At 45.1% G+C, this 20,406-nt stretch overlaps 1 protein-coding gene across 9 annotated transcripts in view; it reads right to left on the reverse strand.

Annotated features, from left to right (window-relative positions):
* The window catches only part of MBNL2 (muscleblind like splicing regulator 2), a 161,613-nt gene that overhangs the window by 137,474 nt on the left and 3,733 nt on the right, over positions 1-20,406 (reverse strand). Inside the window, exon 1 of one of the 9 annotated variants that reach the window (XM_077855152.1) lies at positions 451-470. The exons of the other annotated variants lie outside the window; for them this stretch is intronic. The gene's annotated coding sequence lies outside the window, so the exon portion shown is untranslated. Of the gene's footprint in view, positions 1-450; positions 471-20,406 lie in introns of those variants that run through there. 9 annotated transcript variants of the gene reach the window in all.

Raw genomic sequence — 20,406 nt, forward strand, 5'->3', positions numbered from 1 at the left:
TTAAAAGAGTTAGTTCCCTTCCTCTGTCCTGTTTGTTATTTGTTATTTAACTTAGAAATAAAAGAAAACTGTGAAGCTCTGCGGCCCTGGCCCTGAGTTTCAGATTTGTTTTAGTGAAGGGAAATAAGCCCCTGTTCACTTTCTTTGTGAAAAATGTAATAAAGGCACATGAAATTAAAACAAAATATCAAAATACTATTTCCCAAGGGCTCATTCCCACATAACAGCATCCTGCACTCCATTCCCCAAATATCACATGCAGTAGAAAGAAGGGTTGTAAAAATAATTCTGCGCTTCAAACTTAGGAAAAATTAAAAATGCATTCCCATAGCTACATTTAGTAAATTCAGTGTACTTTTCTTACCCAGGGTTTTAAATGAATTAAGGGAGTTCAGTGGTTACCATTCTGGTAGAAAGAAGCTTCAGCTGCTGGATTTTGGAGCTACCTACCAACTGTTACCAGCATCACCGAAAAGTTACCATCAGTTTGCAGGCTGTTCTGGAGATGACTCAGTGACAACACCAACGGCGCAGCACTTCTGAACTGCCCAGCCAAGGGTAGCAAATGGGAGGGCACTCATTACTCCTATTGCCACCTTGCCCGTCCACAGCAGGCATGACTAATCAATCCCGGTACTTTCTGCCTATGAATCCAGACTTGGCACTGGAAAATTTCTCAAAACAAGTTTCCAGGCAGGCGGCCACCACCGACTGATCAGAGTTCCCTTGTGAGTTGAAGCCACCCCCAGACTAGGCTAAAGGTCACCTTTGAATTGCTTATGAAAAAAAGGGGACAGAGGGGGTGTGCTTGCTGAATAAATTAAGAGTCTTCACATCGTTCTAATGGGATTATTTACCCTACTTATGAGACCAAACTTCTTAGGCATTTCATTACCATTCATTTAGATATAAATACCTGTAATACTACTTATAAATCATTCTTATTTCCTCATTAATAAGAACTTCTTAAGAGCCATTATGAGAAATACTCTCGGCCAGTTCAAATTGCCGTATGTTGTTATAATTAATAAAAGTGTACATCTTCATGAATAGTCTATAATTCAGGCTCTTTAGTAATTAGATTGAAATGAAGTTTTATTATATTTCATTTTCATTTTCTGTAGTGGTGGAAACACGGATGCCCACCCCAGTGCAGACCTGGGGTATCTTTCACCCAGATAAGCCTCTGTTTTTATGGGCAGTGTAAAGATGTACCCAGAACTGATTTCTTCAAAACAAGCACTATGAAACAAATGTCTGATTCTTTGGCCAGTGTGCATCAGCGGCAAAACAAACAGGCCATTATATTTGTGGCAAAGAATGAGATTGCAAAGTCAATGAGGAACAAGGCACATTATCAGCTGGTCTACATTGTAAAACAATGGCACAAAAGGGCCGTTAATACATGAAAAAGCCAAAGTTTCATGGTTCTCTGCGAACTTCAATGGTTTGTGGGACCATCCTGAATATAAGTTGATTTGTTTCTATTGGTTTCCAGATTTTTCTTAGCTTTCCTGATCATGATTTATTCAGCAGCGTTATTAGGCACTGGCCTCCTTTCCCCTTGGGTTTCCCTCAATTTGTTGCTTTCAAAATTATAGCCCACGTTTATTCAGGACAGCTAAAAAAGTCAGGCAAGCAAACTTAAATTCATGACAAAGATCTTCACAAGTGGGGTTTTTCTCGGGGCGTAGTGTAATATTTGCAACAAACCGAACATAACTAAATAATCACATTGGAATTTTACAGGCATTTCTATGACCTAATCCTGTATATCAGCCTTTAAACTATGAGGAATTCTGAAACCACCATTATCCCATGTCATGTGAGATGAATTGTGTTTTTATTTCGTCATTTTTAGCCAGCGGGGAGGGCAAAATACTGTCCACGCCGTGGCCAAGAGAAGGGTGTGGCTCCCTCTCCTGCCCTTTTGATGCTGTGGGAGACAGAGATGTAAGGAGAACAAGAAGGAATCTTCGGCGAAGTTTTTACTCTACCCTTTTTTTTTTCTTGCTGCTTCTGATGAATGTTAACAAAACAAGATCTATGCTGGAGGATAAAAATCTCCCTAAATATCCAGCCTTATCCATGCTGAATAAAATAGTTTTGTGTCTGTGCATTCACATTATGCTGTTTGCTGGCAAATTAAATCTTAATTCATGTGTTTTTCCCTTGAAGGGTAGGAAGGAAAAAAGAAAAAAAAAAACCCAAAAAACAAAAAAAGGAAACAAAAAAAACCCTAACTGCCTATTAGTTTTAGTTTATAGATGAGGCTTGATAAGCTTCAGAAGCCCCTAATTAGAAGGAACATGCTAATTAAAAGGCGATTGTGACACTCTTCTTGCCTTTCTTTGCTGGCTGCCCTTTGGTGCATCTCCACTGCCCTGGAGAACCACCGTCACCCTCCTAGCCCCTGTGCCCCCCTCTGTCTAGTCCTCTTGTCCTTGGAGTTGACCTTGTTGCTGTTGTGTCTGGCTAGAACATGATTTAAAGACCCTAATTTTTCATCCCCCTGAGTGAACTGAAAAGCTATCTACCTAAACCACAGTGGAACTTGATATGAGGAGCACAGTTTCCAGATCAACTTTGTCTCCTACATCCACTGGGCACACTGGCCACCGGCCACTGCTGCAGACAGTCACCTGGGGTGGGGGGGGAGGACGGACGCCTGAGGCATGTCATAGCTCTGGGGGTCCAGGCAGAGGCGGAGGGAGAGAGAGCACGATGGCACCGAAGCACATTGCTGGGCCCCACAACCAGCATGAAGCCCTATCTGGTCCCACATTTTGCCTTCTGCAGGCACCACTTTCAGAGGATGACGTCAGTGGAAAGGACTCCATGATACATGCCACTTATAGTAGCATCCCCACAGATCCAAGCTTAACTGTACTCAAACTGTCAATCAGGCCACACAAAAGGGAAGAAAACAACCCACAAGTCCTGCTCATTCCATGCTTTTTTAACCACTCACAGGTGCCCTTCCCCCACCCCAGCCAGGGGCTCACGGAGCCAGGGAAATTCCTATTTCTCCTGATGTTTACTGAAATGAATGCTCCTCTTCTAGACCCTAAGGCCCTTTTGACTGGGAATGTCATGCCTGTTTCTGTGTTGCCCCTGGGGCACCAGGCAGCACCAGACTGCACCCTAGAGAACCAAAAGCTCATGGTCAGGATTGTATTTTGGACAGAAGATGGCAGGTAGCAAGACTGTCGATGCCACTGTTGTCTAGCTGAGCAGCCTGCGTGTAAAATCACTCTGAGCCCATTAAGAAGCCTCACTCCAGTTGGCCTGGCCCACCCCAGGAAGCCAAGAAAGGGCCCCCTGAAGAGACGTGACTCTGCCAGATGGGCACAGGCTGTGCCTCAGCTGGCTGATGGAGCCTGAAGAATGAGTGAGCTTTACCCATAAAGAGACCAGAACATTTGAGCCAAGTGCCTTGCTCCCCACATTTACCTAGATCCAAATACCATAAAGCACAAGGAACCAACTTTTGGGATCCTAAGGACACATCTTATAATTGAAGTTTCTGAAAGTCTAAGAATGTAGGTAGTTGTGCTAAAATCCTACCCTTTTCACTGCAGCCAGCCCTGGGTTGAGGAAGACACTTTCTCCAGGTTGTGGGAACACAGGCGCAGCCTTTTCTTGTAGCTAGCTTCAGGAGGCATCGGAAGTGTCCTGAATCAGGCAATTTCCTTTCCGTGGAACCCCATGTGTGCACACAATACGAGCTCATTTCCTCCTATTGGCTTTTGTTTGAACAGTTTCCTTTGATACGGGATGTCTTCCGCTCTCCTTGGCAGTTATCTAAATCCAGGCATCCTTCTCGATTCAAGACTCACTCCAATGGGAGTCGGGCCCAACTGGTTGCACTCCCACGGCCTCTCTCGCGCGCTTTCGACTAAGCATTAAGTGTCTGGGGCCCCCAATCCAAACAGGGTTCGTCTCAGCGGGGGCCCCACTGGCCTGCACAGTGCGCACCTGTGTGCACGCACACGTGTGTCCTAACTCCTCGCTGCGACTGCTGGCTACCAATCAACCTTGTTTTGCTTGCTTTACGGAGCATCAGCGTACTAGGCACACAGTTGGATTTTAATCAGTGCTAACTGAATGGAGGGAATGAGCATTTTGAAAACGATTCACAATGGATTTGCAGATTTGCAGATATACTTTCATTTGGAAACATTTAGAAATCTTTCTCAACTGAAAGCTGAAACGGAGATGTTTCTATCTCAGAGTATCATAAATTTCTCTTTGTACTCCCTCCTCTATTTTTGTGTTTCTTTTTCACTTTTCTGTCCTTATTTCTCCCTGTGTGCTGATCACATAAATGGACTCCATACCACACTTCTTTCCTCTGTGTTTATGTGTGACCCAAATCCTTATGACCTGGAGCACCAGTAGCCACCTAACTTGTGAAAATATCTCTGCTGTCGATGGGTTCTCAGAGGGAAGAAAGGGACGTGCCATATCGAGTCTCCCAACACAGGCAACTGGGTCACTACATCCAGGAAGGAAGGAGTGCACGGTCGCAGGAAACACCTTGGAGCAATCCTCGCTTATTTGTTCTCTAAGCCACAAAGGGCCAACCTTTCCCCAGGGACCAGAAGGTCGGGACGGACTGGCAGATGTCAGGAGCATTTCTTGGCCCCACAGGAAATTCGTTCCTTTATTCATTCATTTCCAAAAGTTTAAGTTCAGGAGTTTGGTCCCAATGTGAGCCAGTTACCATCTGCTTGAATGACCTAAAAACGGCCCGAGTGGGGACAGAATCAATTTTATCTGTGCCAAAACAGCTCAAGGCATGGACTGTCATGGAGCTGGGTCAAGTGCTCCATTTTCACACATGCACTGTACGAAGCTTTCCAAGCGTGGCCCGGTCCTCTTGTTTTCAAAAGCAACTGCATTCCTCTGGTCTGGGGGAATCCTGCATTCCTCTGGTCACTGTCACCCCTACCAAATATAAGTGCTCCCAAAAGTCTGGCATAAAATTACTTTGTAGAATATCCTTCTTGCATTTTGTGGTAAAACGGGTGACGTCTTTGTGAATGATAACAAGGCTTTTAAGGAACTGCAGAGATGGGCATGGTGGAGTCTCTACTCCTTGTGGAGTCGTTCAGGGGGTCCACAGCATTACTTGGGGTTTATTTCACAGTAGCTTCATGTTTACCCAAAGAAATCCATATCCTGATAATACACACTGAGTTTTTATTTTGTGCAGGCTAGAAAGTTCTTGGCATAGATGATCTCATGTAATCCCACCTAGAGAACTGGGTATTATTAAATACATTTTTTTTTAAAAACCTGGGATGCAAATACATGTTCCAGTTTGCCTGAGATGGCCCATCTAGTCTGTGGCGCAGCCAGAATTTGAATGCAGGCTTTAAATTGTCTCTTGCCCCCTGTTCCCAGAGGCCTGTTAATCATTTATATTCAAATCACTCTGCTTCTGCAGTAAATGTAGGTTCCTGGGCCCTGCCCCACACATCCCAAGTGAGAATCTCAGGGGCCGTGGCCTAAGAATCTGTCGCCTGCTTTTCTAAGAAGCTTCCCGAGAGTTTGTGCAGTCAACGAAACCAACGTTTGGAGTAACTGGTGAAGGGCTTTGAAATGGGTTGGGAAGGAAAACACAACTTCTTTCTTCTCCAGGGGCTGGAGTTGGGTGGGGCAGAGAATGTAGCAGAGCAATTTGACCTTGTCCCAGTGGCGGCTGTAAGAGCTCATTCTGGCCTTGACTGTGGGCATACTTGTCTTTTACTTAGTTTTCAAGAGGCCCTCAAGGGTAAATAAATAGGTCACTCCATTCTGTGAGATGTGCTGTACACGCCGTGCAGCTGAACACAGCCAGAAGTATCTGTCCTGCGGCAATTAAACAACTAAAGCTTACTGTAAAAGTTGGGTTCTCCAGATCACTCCCTAGTTTATGCATTTTGTTCTAGTCTCTGACTGCCCATTGCCTTCAGCAGCCAACTTCTGCTCTCACGTCCAAGTGCAAAAAAGAACCCTGGCAGTAGGGGCGAGGGCTTAGCTCCCTCTCTTCCGCACTACAGTACAGCTACACAGACATGGGTACAATCTCTGGGGGGAAGGACGCATTCTCTCTTCATCTGAAATAGAAACTTCTGGGTGCCTTTGGGTGGATGATGGACTGTGAGCTCCTGCAAGTATGACTCGTCGCTAATAACCATCTATACAAATGCCTGTCTCAGCAATAAGACACTCCCATCATTTCATTGCATTCCAGGAACATTTACTGAGCATCTACTACCTGCCAGGTTCAAGTTTAAAATGCCTGGGGGATTGCTATGACAAAGAAGTCTTACTGTGGCATCTATATTAGCAGATTATTATTTAGAGGAAGAGTGCTAGGCCTGTGATTATCCTTTTGCTGGCTCCAGTGAAATGAGGGCAAAAGCTAAGGAAAAGGACAACTAACCAGCAACTAGCACTGGTACAGCACTTTAGAAAGAAGCAGTGGATGCTGTATTACAGGGAAGCCTGCGATGATGTAAAGCCTATCTCTAATTAATATTTGGGGCGTGATGTAGTATGTTGGCCTCCCTATTACAGTTATTTGGAATAGAGCAGGATTCATTTCAAGGCAAAGGCTTCTGGGAGTCTCCCTGGAGAAGCATTTAGCCCTCAACTTACACTTTCCTTCCAATTTATCGGATGATTTTCACCTTTCCTGTTATAGCAGAATCACACCTGTTCCTACAAATCTTCAAAAACCCGGTGGTTTCATCCCATCCCCGGGAGCCTCTTCAGGCTCAAAGCTGCACCAGGTGCCCTCTGCCAGCCTAGCTAACCCTTCCTCAATTCCACACAGTCTCATCTTGGCCCCGATTCCTCTCCACATCCCTCCATCACCCCTTTGATTGCTCTAAATATTCCACACCCTCTGAATGTTTTTGCTTCCTCTCTCCTGGCACCTTGCCTTTCGACCTCCCAGCCACCACTCTCCAGGTGTCTCCCAAAGGTCAGGCTACCAGGCTCAGTCCTCATCTTCACTTGGTTCCCATTATCACCTGCTTGAGGAAAACCGAGTATGCATCTGTATTACATCACCGACCCATGTTTTTTCTAGGACACAGTGAATAGCACGATCGTTTCTCACAGATCTTAAGGCATTGAAAGATGCCTCAAGGCCTGCACACCTGTCCCAAGGAACACCTGCTGTCTCTGCAAGGCTCTTCCCTCTGGGCTTCCATGCCACTGGGAATGTGTCTAGGAAATCCCCTTAAATGTAAACATTCCCCAAGGCTGTGCCAGCAACCATTTTCTATATCACACTTGCTTCCTTAGCTACCTCAAACTCCTTTATGATTTCAAATCCCACTCCTTTGTGGATGAGTCCCAAATGTACATCTCGCTCTGTACTCTACAGAAAGCCTAGACCTATACTTCCGTGAGAACATTCCAACTGCAAACTTCCAATGATCAGAATCAATCACCTATCTTCCCCTTCATCCTGCGTGCATCTATCCTTGGTGTTGTAAATGTTTCTGTCACCTAAATCCATGGTCTCCAGGTTCTCCCGAACTCCCTCCCTTTTCCTTGGCTTCCCCGAGCCCTGCCCTGTCCTTGGGAACCAGCGCATGGCCTCCTGCCAGATCCTGGTCACCACTATCTCGACTCTGTCCTTCATGACTCCCTGGGTGCCCTCAGTTCTCAGCTCTCTACTGTGCTCACAGGACGCCTGGGTGCTCAGTGGTTGAGCAACTGCCTTTGGCTCAGGTCGTGATCCCGGGGTCCTGGGATCGAGTCCCCCATTGGGGTCCCCAAAGGGAAACTGCTTCTCCCTCTGCCTGTGTCTCTGCCTCTCTCTATGTCTCTCATGAATAAATAAATAAAATCTAAAAAAAGTAATAAACTGTGCTCACAGAATTATCTCCCCTCCCCCCCCAAAAGAATTATCTCCCCAAGCAGTGTCTGACTGCCCACACACCTGTTCACAAACATTTGGTGGCTCTTTGCTGCACTTGGAATGAAGTTCAAAATTCAAAGTTTGGCATTCAGGGTCCTCCATAATCAAGACACAACCATGCCAGGCATTTTAGCTGTGCCCTACGCTCCAGGGAAACCTTCATGGGTACTTTCTAAGTATAGGCACTGTATGGTCTTGCTTTCCTCTATGGGGCATGTCAGAGGCTGTCTCCTCCAGGAAGATTTCCCTGCCTCACCTGGACATCAGGAATCTATTGACCCTGTGGCATGGATTACCTTCATCGTGGCCATTTATTTACATCTTATCTGTCCTACCAGAGCATAAATTCCACGAGAGGAAGAGAAATGAGGAAAATTTAAGATAGACTCTCTCAACTTTTCACACAGTACTCTTTATTTTTTCCTGCAAAGTTTTCTGCTGCAGGAAGGAAACTTCACTAAGTAGAATGCATTTGCCCCAGCAAAACAGGTGAAGATGAACAGACATCGGCCCCTTCCCAATGACACGGGGCTTTCACTGTGTGCGCGGCACTTCCGGTATCTTGTTGCCCCGAATCTTTATCAAAATCCTAAAACATGGCACCATCACCTGGACTTGTGCCAACCAGATCAAAGTTCCACATGACTTGGCAACTTTTGTTCATCATAAGGAGGGGAACCCAGGATTCAAATCCCTGTTGATGACCTGCAAGCTTCACATTCCTGCCATCCTTAGTCACCCTTACTTACTTTTTGAGACCTGCATTCCCTTGACTTATATGGACTCCCACGAATCCAGGGTGACACAGCAAGAAAGGGCAAAGGGTACCGTCATCTGCAGGCCCTGTGGGGTTCCTTCCCCCACCTCAAGTCTTGTTTGCTCAACAAGATAAAAAAAATAACCCCAAAACACTTAAAGCAAAACTTGGAGGGGTTTGTAAAACATAAAACGACAGCACACAGAAAAGGACATGCTTTGCACACTATGACCAAAGTGGCATTATTATTATCCTTCTTATTTAACAGTGATGATCTCCTTTTCAAGTCTGAATTTGAAGCATTAACTCCCCACTGGCCCTGAGGGCAGGATGCTCTGGTGCTTCACAGACCTTGTCATTAGTGGGAATGGAGCCCCACTGCTCCCAGCTGGAGCCCAGAAAGTACGAGAGGAGAGGCAGGTAAGGAGAGGAGGCTGTAAGGTGAAAGTATACGGGGGCCCCTTCTGACTAGCTTTCCCTTTATCTTACGAGAGATGGTGCCAGGTAGCCAAGCTACCTTTTAAAAATTGTATTAGGAACAGAAAGGAAGTGTCCAGCTGACTATATTTTCACAGAGTGAACACATCTGCGTGACCCACACCCAGGCTGAACAGGACCCTGGAAGCCCCTCTCTTGAGCCCCCAAAGGGTGACCCCTCTCTTGAACTAGCTACTACCTCTCACTAGCCGGCTACATTTTAAATGAACCCTTTGACTGTTCTGGCCAGGACAGCAATGTGTTCTTTGAGAAGCCTTTTCTGGCAGCAACTGCCATTTCAAAGCAGGAAGGAAAAAAAAAAAAAAAAAAAAAGTGTGTGTATGTGTGTGCGTGAGAGAGAGAGAGAGTAATTTTGTGTGTAGGAGAAAAGTGTTTCTAATTTTCAATCCTGAAAATGTGAGGGGAAGAAGGAAGATGGAAAGAAGGGAAATAAGTCAGTAAATGCAGTCTCTTTCTGCGTCCCCCATTAAAGCTGAAAGAGCTCCAAGGACATGCCATTTTGAGAAAGGAAGGGAACAGAATCGTCCCTCTCTACCTGCCTCAGCCGAGGCTGGAGCTGCTTGGCCCCTATTCCCATAGCCTTCAAGTATGTGCATAGGTTGATGGTGATTATTTAATGGCACAGTGTTCTCTAGAAGCCTGATATTGTATGGAACATATGGTTTTGATTTTGGTGTGTGTGTGTGTGTGTGTGTGTGTGTGTTTCTGTTTTTAGCCAGTGAGCAAGATGGAGAGTGTCACAAACCTAACTCCAGAATTTGCTGGGTTCTGCCAAACTGTACAGGGAAGCCAATCCCCCTGCCGAGGGCCCCCCTGCTTTGGCAGCTTTGGGGGGTGGGGGGGCCCGCGGGGGAGCCACGGAGGGCCACGGGCTGAAACAGAACTGCCCTGGCCCATCCAAGACGGGGACTCCGTGCTGTTGACAAAGCACACGGCCCACGTGGGTGCTTCCTCGGCTCTCTGCACTAATTGTTCGGGCTTGGAAGGAAAAGATCAGACCATCAAGTAAAAATCCACAGGCGCAGAACCATCAACTCAAGACCCAACATGTATCTGGCTAAGGAGGCGGATATTAACTCTGGTCTCCACGATGCTTTAAACAGCGACATTCTCCAACTTCCCATCTTGGGTTACTGGCTGTCAATGTTTCCAAAAATAGTCACTCCTCTCAATTATTTTTTCTGATCAATTATTTAGCATTGGTCTTGGTTCTGAGATATAAATTTTACCCGGAGGGGGGAAAAATGTATGCTCCCTCGTGGTCAGCTAGAAAATTTGTAGTTTTAATTAAGAAGGCAAATTTTCAGCTTGGAAGAGAGTGCTGGCTGGGTTTAGGGACATTAATAAAACTAGTAGTAAAAAGGAGGGGGATAAAAAAGAGGCAGAGACAGGACCTGGGGAGCTTTCGGTTAAATTTCAACCTGAGAATTCTCCTAAGCAAAACCGGGAGCACTGGGTGTTATTCTGTAGGTTGGCAAATTGAACACCAATAAAAAATAAATTTATTATTAAAAAAAAGGGGGGGGGAGGCTTTCTTAACTCAAGTCTGAGAGCCTCTGAACAGGGTTTTCTCTAGATGGAAACCTGGCCAGCTAGTCGGGAAGTCGTTGGCCAGCCCTTCCTTTGTTTGCTCAGGGTGGCCCTGAGTGGGCCCACCCCAACCCCCCGCCCCTGCGGAACCCAGGGAGAAAATCCTTCCTAGTTGCTCCCTGTCGGAGGAAGGAGGGCAGGTTAGTGCAGCCACTGCTGATGGGAGCCAGGATTAATTCGTTCCTCTAGTGACCTTGGCATCTACTGATGGCGGAGTGGGTCTCCAAGCTGCCGAGGACTGTGCTGAGAGCCACAGAGGAACCCGGCTACAGTGATCACCGTTTTGTTGAGCTGAAAAAACAGAAACAACAAAGAACACCCACAACCTGTACTTGATCTCTGAAAACTGCTTTAGTGTGGTATTCAAATGGGGTGGATTATCTCTCTGTATCTGCATATATACTAGACTATATCTGTTGCTGCATGGATATACATTAAAGTGTATATCTGTGTATACAACTATCTAGCCTATGTATATATTAATCTAACTACATAATATATTAATTTAAATCTCTAGCTATCTTTGTATATATAAATATTAATCTCTATCTACACATATTAATCTAAATCTGTATCTATGTAGTATATCAGTTATTAAACTCTATCTCTACCTATCTATATACATAGATGTCCATCTAAATCTATCTACCTATCAATCATCCTATGGGTTTTGCAAGTCAATGTCCAGCATCTTGCCAGGTGTTTCCAAAAGCATCTACGGCCTATTGTTGGGACTGAAGACACTTTAAAAGCATTCCCCATCCCCGAGGAAGACGTCCGTCCTTCCTCACTTTGCCTCCACCCAGCAGCTCTTCTCCGTTGTGCTCAGGCCTGTACAGAGCTTAGGGACACGAAGTACCCCACCCCTTCTTCTATCACTTGGTGAGGAAGTTCTGTTGAACCTCTATTACTTGGTTCAAAGTTCAAGTAAGATAGTGATATGGTCCACAAGAGAAAGTCAGAGTGTCTTAAGTTGCATAAATAAAAGTATTATAGCCTAAGGGAGTTGCCAACTGCTCCTATCAGAGGACGCCTGATAGTGGTCGGTGAATTTGTGAAGAGGCAGGCATTTGGGTCACTCCAAAGGCCCAAATGAGGGCTGGGAGTGAAAGTCACTGGACGTTCACATTTCATTTCAGGACAAGGATGAATTTTATAATAAAATGTTATGATCTGGGGACATCTGGGTTGCTCAGTGGTTAAGAATCTGCCTTTGGCTCAGGTGGTGATCCTGGGGTCCTGGGATCGAGTCCCACATCGGGCTCCTTGCAGGGAGCCTGCTTCTCCCTCTACCTATGTCTCTGCCTCTTTCTCTGTACCTCTCATGAATAAATAAATAAAATTTTTAAAAAAATGTTCTGGTCTGTAAGCATTCTGAGCTAGTGATGGTCTAGTCAACAGAGGGGCAAAGCCGCACTGAGAACCTGCTTGTTGGAGCTGTGGTAGAGGATAGATATGAATTATGCTAGATGATCCATCCAATTCCTCCCAATTTGGGATTCCCTCTGATTTGCATTTTATGTTTATAGATTTTGTCAGTTGGGTGGATCTCTGGAGGAGGGGCTATTAGATTCTCGTGTGTGTGCACGCGCGTGCATGTGTGTGGAGGGGGGCCCTCCGCGGGCTCTGAACCGTCTCCCCAAGCCCCCTGTCTGTCCCGACACCCAAACACCAGAGGAACCAAGGGGCAGGTGAGCATCAGGTCATGGGGAGTAAGGAGTTAAGGAGACCCAAGCTCTCGATGGGTCCCCAGCCCCAGAGGCAGTGAGTCCCTTTGATCCTGACTTTTAATTGCAGCCTCGCTGCAACAGCAACTTTAAAGAAAAGCTAGGGAAACTAGAGATAGGGTTTGTTTTGTTTCCTGAGGGGCTGGTCTTTGTGGTGGCAGCCAGGAAGCTGATACTTTGGGCTTGGAGCGAGGGGCTTTCAAAAAGGGCAAATAAACAGACCTTTCTACCAGCTAAGAGCCAGGTGTGAAGGGAACCCCAGAAACAGTGGGCATCTATGCAGGCCCTTTACCAGAGATGCCAGGGGCCTCAGCAGAGAGGAGAGCCCGTGGGCCAGCTTGGGAGCAGGATGCGCCAGGGCCCATGGGGACGGTGTGCAGGTGTGCCGGTGACAGTCACTGCAGGCCTCGGCGGAGGACGGGTGACACACCAAGGGAAGGCAGTGGACGGGAGGGGGGATTCCTAAGAATTGTCACAGCATACAGAGCTACAGAACAGCACATCTCACGTTAGTACAGGCCTTCCAGCCGATAATGGGCTTTTACATATGGTATTATCTATTTAAGGTATCTATAAGTTGACATCCTTAGGTCTTTAAGCTTCTTACACACGCGCACGCGCACACACACAGGAGATTCAAGAGTCAAAAGAAGGCCGACTAATGACAATGAGTAATGGAGAGAAAGCTCTAGCCATCCCCAGTGATTTATCAAGTCCCTTTGCGAGGAGGGGCTCCTGGCTGCAACTGAACTCACGCCTGCACAGTACACCAGTAACTGCTTGTTTGTGCTCCGCCTGACTGTTGAGTGAGTTTGGCCAGCAGTATGTGCAAAGGCAAGAGAAGTTTCTCTTCTCTCCAAACCCCTAAGGAAGCACCATGGGAAAAGGCCTGGGTGTTTGGAGATCACTGAGTGGGGTCTCACCCCTGGCTCTGCCACGTGTTCGTGTGTGACCTCGGCAAGTAACTCGGCCTCCCAGGACTTTCTGTTCTTCAGAAAGAGCCTTAACTGAGTCCCTGAACATAAAGCTCTCGGCAGAGGGCTTGGCATATAGTAGGCGCTCAATAAACTCAATAGACACTTGTTTCCTTTCATTCCTAAAAGGTTATTGGTAAATTAAAAATGCATAAAAACACTGGCCATCTGTGTGTGAAGTGAACGGGCGTCTGGACAGGGAGGACTTCCTCTCAATCAGTTTAGCGAAACTTCTGGCCCAGGAGAAAAGCCACATGTGGGACACACAGGAAAATGAAACGCTCGAGGAAGGAACACAGATGGACACAAAACAAGGAGGAAAACTTGTAGTGACATATAAAACTGTCCACAGTCAGGCCTGGACATTTCCCTTAACTTACCACCTTAGAGGGCTATCGCTTCTAAAATTATCTTCATTGGTATCACAAAACGTGAAAACTAGGATTTTTATTTTTTATTTATTTATTTTTTTAAGATTTATTTATTTATTCATGAGAGACACACAGACAGAGAGAGGCAGAGACACAGGCAGAGGGAGAAGCAGGCTCCATGCAGGGAGCCCGACGTGGGACTTGATCCCGGGCCTCCAGGATCACGCCCTGGGCCGAAGGCAGGCGCTGAACCGCTGAGCCACCCAGACTGCCCAAAACTAGGATTTTTAAACAGATGCGATTTTAACTGCATATTCCCTTTCCTCTCTACTCTTTGCAACTCTTTGGAGAAAATGAGGGGGGAACGGCATTATCTGCACCATCGAGGGAGACGAGGAGCTTGTCGGTGTTCCCTGAACTGACGCACTGAGGGCATGAGGACTAGAGGGGCCCACGCGAGACTCCCAGGTCCCTGTCCTGGCCACTGTCCAGAGGAAAAAGAGTCTAAGGTTGCTTTTGAACACATAGATTTCATAGGAGAAAAGCATTTCCAGAACAAACATGTAAATAAACTCACTAGCCGTCCCTGGAGACGGTGAGCAATTCTCTCAGGGAAACAGAGTCTCTGTCCAGAGAGAAGGCAGCCATCACGAGCATGGGGAGACATCCAAGGACCACCCCCCCCCCCCATAGCCACAGAAGCGCAGGAAACCACTCAAGTCCCCGCCCTTCGTCCTGGACCACAGAGGCTTTGGGGCAAGGCTCATGGGATAAGTCAGTTCAATTTCGCCCCACTCTGAGCCTGGGAAGCCTGGAAAGTCTTAGTGTGTCAAAGATGTAGGTCCTGGCCTCCAGTCCTATGGAGCCCCCCTTTAAAACTGTGCTAGACCCAGTGGTCTGCTGCCATCTACATTTATGCCAGCAAAGCTACCATCGTGTTCTAGAGCCTTGTGGATGAACAGGGTGTTCATCATCAGGGAGCTCGTTAGAAATACACAATCTCAGGCCCCCCTCCCCACCTACAGAATCAGAATCTACATTTTTAATAAGATCCCAGGTGATTCCCTATGCATCTGGAAATTTGAGAAGGGCTCTGTGGTTTACACGCTGTAGGTAGCTGGTGTGAGGACAACCACCATTTGCCCACTTTGAGGGCTTTCTCATTTTCTTGAGCAGTCCTTATGGCTGGTTCAGTAGAGACCTGCAGGATTCAAGAATAAATGGACTTCTGGGGCTGTGAGACTAGGATGACTGGTGTCCAGGGAAATCTCCAACCACTCTGGAATTCCCATTCTAACCAGTAACACCCCCCCCCCCCAAATGTGTATTTCAAGATACAGATGCTGAAGTCTTGATAACTGCTGATTTGAAGTGTTAAAACACAATAAATTGTGGTTATCACTGAAAATCTACTTTTTAAAAAGTCAATTGTATATAAATACAGCTACAAAGATTTCCTTATCCATCCAATATTCCTTTTTTAAAAAGGTTTGTTTATTTGAGAGAGAGAGAGAGAGAGATTGGGGGTTGGGGGAGGAACAGAGGAAAAGGGACAAGCAGACTGCACTGAATGCAGAGCGGGGGGGGGGGGGGGGGGGGCGGGTGCTGAGATCATGACCTGAGCCGAAACTAAGAGTCTGATGCTTAATTGACTGAACTACCCAGGCAGCCCCCTCCACCCAACATTCTGTGACTCTCACCACGACAGTGAACCAATATTTGCCTTCAAAAGGGCCATGGCTTGAGCACTCCTGCCAGAGAGGGTAAACCACGTACAGTAGGATAATGCATTGTGGGAGGTTACACTGTCATCCCATGGAACCACAGGCTGCGGCATGGTGTTAAGACTTGGTATTCATTTTTTGGTTAACAATTTTGCTCCTTTGTGGGTATTTATATTCTTGATTCTTTGCCAGCTCCTATTCTCTTCTAGGCCTCTGGCAGTCCTCCCCAGAGCTCATCCTTGATCATCTGCCTGTCTCCAGTTATGGTCCCTTTGCCCTGGAGGTTGCGAGCATCCATGGTCTCAATTATGATTTCAACACAGGTATGCCTCGATTTACATCTGAAACCTTGCATCTAAGCTGTTGTCCATTCCCACATTGTCAAATGTCTACGGGATAACCCATTTGGATGACCCATAATTAGCTAAAGCACCATGACCAGAACCCAAAATTCATCACCTCCTTCCATTTCTCCACTGCATTCCTATTGGTTGGTCCCTTTTTTCTATCTACCCCAATTTTCTCTTAGGGTTCCGTCGATATTTCTCCTTTAGAAACTCCAGGGTCCTTTTGGCTTTTCTAAGCTCTCAGTATCTTCTCTTACTTTCCCTTCAGGACACCTTTTGAATTTGCCCTTTCTCCCTCCATCTTCTCACTGCTCTTCCAATTCAACTCTTTCCCACATCAAACTTAGAATATTACCAAAGTTTTTGGGTTTTTTTTTTTTGTTTGTTTTTTTGCCAAACCTCTAACCCTATCTTACAAGTCATAATTGTGCACTTTTAAAGCATTAGATGTGATGTTATCGGTAACAAAATTAAACCCTTCCTTATATCTCTTCAGACCTTCCATATTCTGATTTTCCCAGTAAACCTATATCCCACTGCTCCCCAACATTTCATCTTTGTCCTCCAAGGACAAGTTTCCACACTGGCCTCTACATCGCCTCATGCTGTTCCTCCCTCTGGAGATGACCTTCCCCTCTCTGATTTTGACTACTGTCCTCTCCCAACTTTTTTGAACATATCCCCATATCAGAAAAATACTTTTGAGCAGGAACAACGGTTGTAAGGTTGTTACTTATTTATAAATGTTATACTTGCATAACAATTACTAATATGCTATATACATACAAACACATATGAAAATTGACATTTTAGGGATCCCTGGGTGGCGCAGCGGTTTAGCGCCTGCCTTTGGCCCAGGGCGTGATCCTGGAGACCCGGGATCGAATCCCACATTGGGCTCCCGGTACATGGAGCCTGCTTCTCCCTCTGCCTATGTCTCGGCCTCTCTCTCTCTCTCTCTCTCTCTCTGTGACTATCCTAAATAAATAAAAAATAAAAAAAAAAAGAAAATTGACATTTTAAAAGGATGAGCTAAAAAAATAAAAAAAATAAAAGGATGAGCTAAATAATGTATAAGATGCAAGTTCAGCTATTCCTCACCTAGTGAATAATCTTGCCCTACCTAGGCCTGGGGTATAGACATTCCACTTTAGAACCACTGATTGGACAAAATATATCCTTTCAGAGCTACAGGAAGCATCTCTTCCTCTATAAAGTTATCTACTACCCCAGCCTAAACAGAGTTCTATTTTCCTGAACTACCAGAGAATTTAAATTTACAAGCAGTAAATCATTGATAGAATATACGCTTCACCAATACTATTTAGTTGATTAATTGAAGCTTACATCTAGGATGCCAGAAATTTTATAGATTTTTAAAATAATTCAATATCTTAATTAAAAACATTAGTGTCTTTCCCAAATTGCTTGGGTTGGGCTCTATCCACTATGCAACATCCATTACAAGAAAACTTCAACTCACACTACAGGGTGATTTCATTTAAAGATTGCTTTATCTCATTGAATGTCATGTGCACAGATTCCTATAGCTTTGAGGACTAGCTTTTCTACTTTTTGGCTACTGAAAAATTTTTTTAACACATTGCTTAACTTCACTCAAGTTCAGTTTTTGTTTAACTCATAAAATGGGGACAAAAGGGGGATTTCATGACTATTAAAGAGATGATAAAAACGGAAATGATTTATGCTGAATGATTTAACGTAAGACATTACTATTATTATTACACTCGGCATTTTTGCATTATAATGTAAACTATATCAGGTATATCTGAGATTTCTAAAAATAATTGACCTCCTACAGGCATAGGAGGACTCAATGAGATGCTCTCATGGGCAAATGCAGTACTTTGAATTTTGGTTTCATTCTTGACTTTGGTTTTTCCCAGCTCTACAGGCCATTTGCAACCATTAATAAACTTTATGTTCTAGAAGCACCTCCTTGCCATCCATAACCAAACTCACCTTGCTACTACTGCGTCGCTAGGTTGAAGCAGGAAGCCAGTATAGCTTTTGTCCCCTGATGCCTTCTGAGCAGTCAAGCTGAGAAAGCAAAGCCAATCAACCTCTCTTCTTGCTCTGCCTGGCAACTAAACTGCCTACAGTACTAGTTATAAGGGGTTGTGGGGACAGGAGACAGTGACATGCATACATGTAACAGGGACACTTAGAAGTTTTTCCTGCTCTTCAAAATTCAAGTCGTCTAACCACAGACAAAATAAAAATGAATAGGGCACCTGGATGGTTCAGTGGCTGAGCATCTGCCTTTGGCACAGGTCGTGATCCAGGGGTCCTAAATCTGCCTATGTCTCTGCCTCTCTCTCTGTGTCTCATGAATAGATAAATAAAATCTTTAACAAAATAAGTAAAAATAAAAATGAATAAAAGTTTTTTTTGTTTTGGGGGGGTTTTATTTTTATTTTTGTGTGTGTGTGTGTGTGTTTTTGTGTTTGTTTTTTTGTTTTGTTTTGTTTTGTTTTGTTTTTAATCCAGGGTATAATTCCTCTCTTCAGGAGCTTTACCTAGTGCTCTGAATTTAGGCTCCTGGTTTTTAAACCCTCTTTTTGAACTGTTAATTGAGATAATGTCTGTGAAAGCCCTTTGTCAAGTGTAAGAAACTATACATATGTTAATTATCCTTCTGAAGACATTTGTGTGCTGACCTATTCTTATCTTGTTTGTAAGTATCTTGTTCCCCAGCGATTGTGGATTGCAAATGCTTTAGACCTAGGACCTGCCGCGCTGGGTGTTTCCTGGCTCCTCTCCGTCCTCTGAGGGGGGCTCACCACCCCCAAAGCTCTCACAGCAGCCAGCTCACAAAGATGCTCATAAACCTTAGAACTGCCCATCTGCCTGCCAAGACTCATAACTAAAAAGACTTCTTTAGGCTCATTTACATCCTGGTCTGCCCTCTCAGCGCTCCCCAAACTGGGTCCCTAACCTTGCAGCTTGTCTACACTCAGAAAATACATAGAGATGTTAGAATTTTAAAAAGGGGGGGGGCGGGGAGGGAACCTGGATGGCTCAGTGTCTGCCTTCAGCTCAAGTCATGAATCCGGGGTCCTAGGATCGAGCCCTGCATCGTGCTCCCTGCTCATTGAGGAGTCTGTTTCCTCTTCTCCCTCTGCCGCTCCCCCTGGTTTGTGTCCTTGTTCCCTCTCTCACTCTCTCTCTCAAATAAGTGAATAAAATGTTTAAAAAAACAAAGCAAAAAGTTTATGTTTAAAGGGAGAAATATATATACATATATATTTATGTATATATATATATTTTTTTTTAAGTAACTTTTTTTTTTTGGCGGGGGGGTAGTTAGGTAGGGGGACGTTTAAACCTCCAGGGTCGAGAATCAGGTTTCCTTGCTGGGATTGGGAATGGCAAGATAATTGCATCAGGGGCTCCCCAGTTACCCGAGGCTCAGGAGTGTGGGAGAGGGTCTAGTATTTCCTTTTGGTGACTGGTGTTTAAGGCTTTTTAGATGACGCATCCATGTTCCCCAATCACTTCGGGGCTGAATCTCGGCTGGCTGAGACTGGGCGATTGCTCTCAGCAGTCTCATATTTGGGATTTTTCAGAGCACTCTCATTTGTCTGTTGTTCCTCTTACATCTCTGTATGTTATTTAAACAGCATTTATGCTGAGAAGCATAACAGAGGTGAAGAAAGTACATATAGACATTTAAAACTCAAAATTCCTTCCCTCATTCTCCCCCTGAACACCAAGAACTGTCTGAAACCTACAATGAATGCCTGATACTTCATGCGAAATTAATGTTAGCCAATAAATTTACTATAAAAGTCTTTACAACGTACAACTTTGCATCATTTCTTTCTGCCCCCTTATTTTGCACATACACTAAGTCGGGTATTAGGTCATTGACTCGTTCTAACCAAATAGCAAAAGCCAGAGAACCCAAGAGGTGTTTAATAAACACTTGTTGACTGATTGATAGAATATCCTGACCTAGCATCTCCTAGACAATGCATTCTTTGTCAGAGCCCTAAGGTAAGTCAGTAGGTCCACTTTTATGAGCAGGCGTTCCTGCCATGTCGAGGGGAGCAGGCCTACTGAAAGTTTGTCCACGGGCCTGTGGCTCAGGTTCACAAAAGAAAGCCTAGGGCTTTACCTTTCACACCTGTTTTCACTCTCAGCAAGAGGCGGGACTAGCCCGAGCTAAACAATGCAGAGCAGTTGGAGGCCTGATGCAGACCCAGCCATGACGCCACCTTAGACTCCTTACAATGAATATTACCACAGCTGCAACTAACAGTTTGTGCACATTAAAAAAACAAAACATAAGAAAAAACTGACCTAAGGAAAAGCAAAAGAAAAAAAGAAAAGAAAGAGAAAGAAAGAACAGAAAAAAAAAAAAAAAGACACGAGGAAAACACAGTATTGCAACTAATTTACAAAGCCCAGCTAAGTCTTCCTGCCTTGTTCCTCCGAGAGAAACCCGAAGTGTGAAATACCAAGTTCCCA

The sequence above is a fragment of the Canis aureus genome, chromosome 17, assembly GCF_053574225.1.
Source record: "Canis aureus isolate CA01 chromosome 17, VMU_Caureus_v.1.0, whole genome shotgun sequence".
NCBI classification, from domain to species: domain Eukaryota; kingdom Metazoa; phylum Chordata; class Mammalia; order Carnivora; family Canidae; genus Canis; species Canis aureus.